This window comes from Mustela lutreola, chromosome X (assembly GCF_030435805.1).
Source record: "Mustela lutreola isolate mMusLut2 chromosome X, mMusLut2.pri, whole genome shotgun sequence".
NCBI classification, from domain to species: Eukaryota; Metazoa; Chordata; class Mammalia; order Carnivora; family Mustelidae; genus Mustela; species Mustela lutreola.
This window is the reverse complement of record NC_081308.1, coordinates 130818937-130819408: the sequence shown is the minus strand read 5'-3', so window position 1 is coordinate 130819408 and position 472 is coordinate 130818937.

Genomic DNA, 472 nt, shown 5'->3' with positions numbered 1-472 from the left:
ACATACCCTCCCCAATGTCCATAATCCCATCCCCTTCTCCCAAACCCCCTCCCCCGAGCAACCCTCAGTTTGTTTTGTGAGATTAAGAGTCACTTATGGTTTGTCTCCCTCCCAATCCCATCTTGTTTCATTGATTCTTCTCCTAACCCCCTAACCCCCACGTTGCATCTCCACTTCCTCATATCAGGGAGATCATATGATAGTTGTCTTTTTCTGCTTGACTTATTTCACTAAGCATGATATGCTCTAGTTCCATCCATGTTGTCGCAAATGGCAAGATTTCATTTCTTTTGATGGCTGCATAGTATTCCATTGTGTATATATACCACATCTTCTTGATCCATTCATCTGTTGATGGACATCTAGGTTCTTTCCATAGTTTGGCTATTGTGGACATTGCTGCTATAAACATTCGGGTGCACGTGCCCCTTTGGATCACTACGTTTGTATCTTTAGGGTAAATACCCAGTAG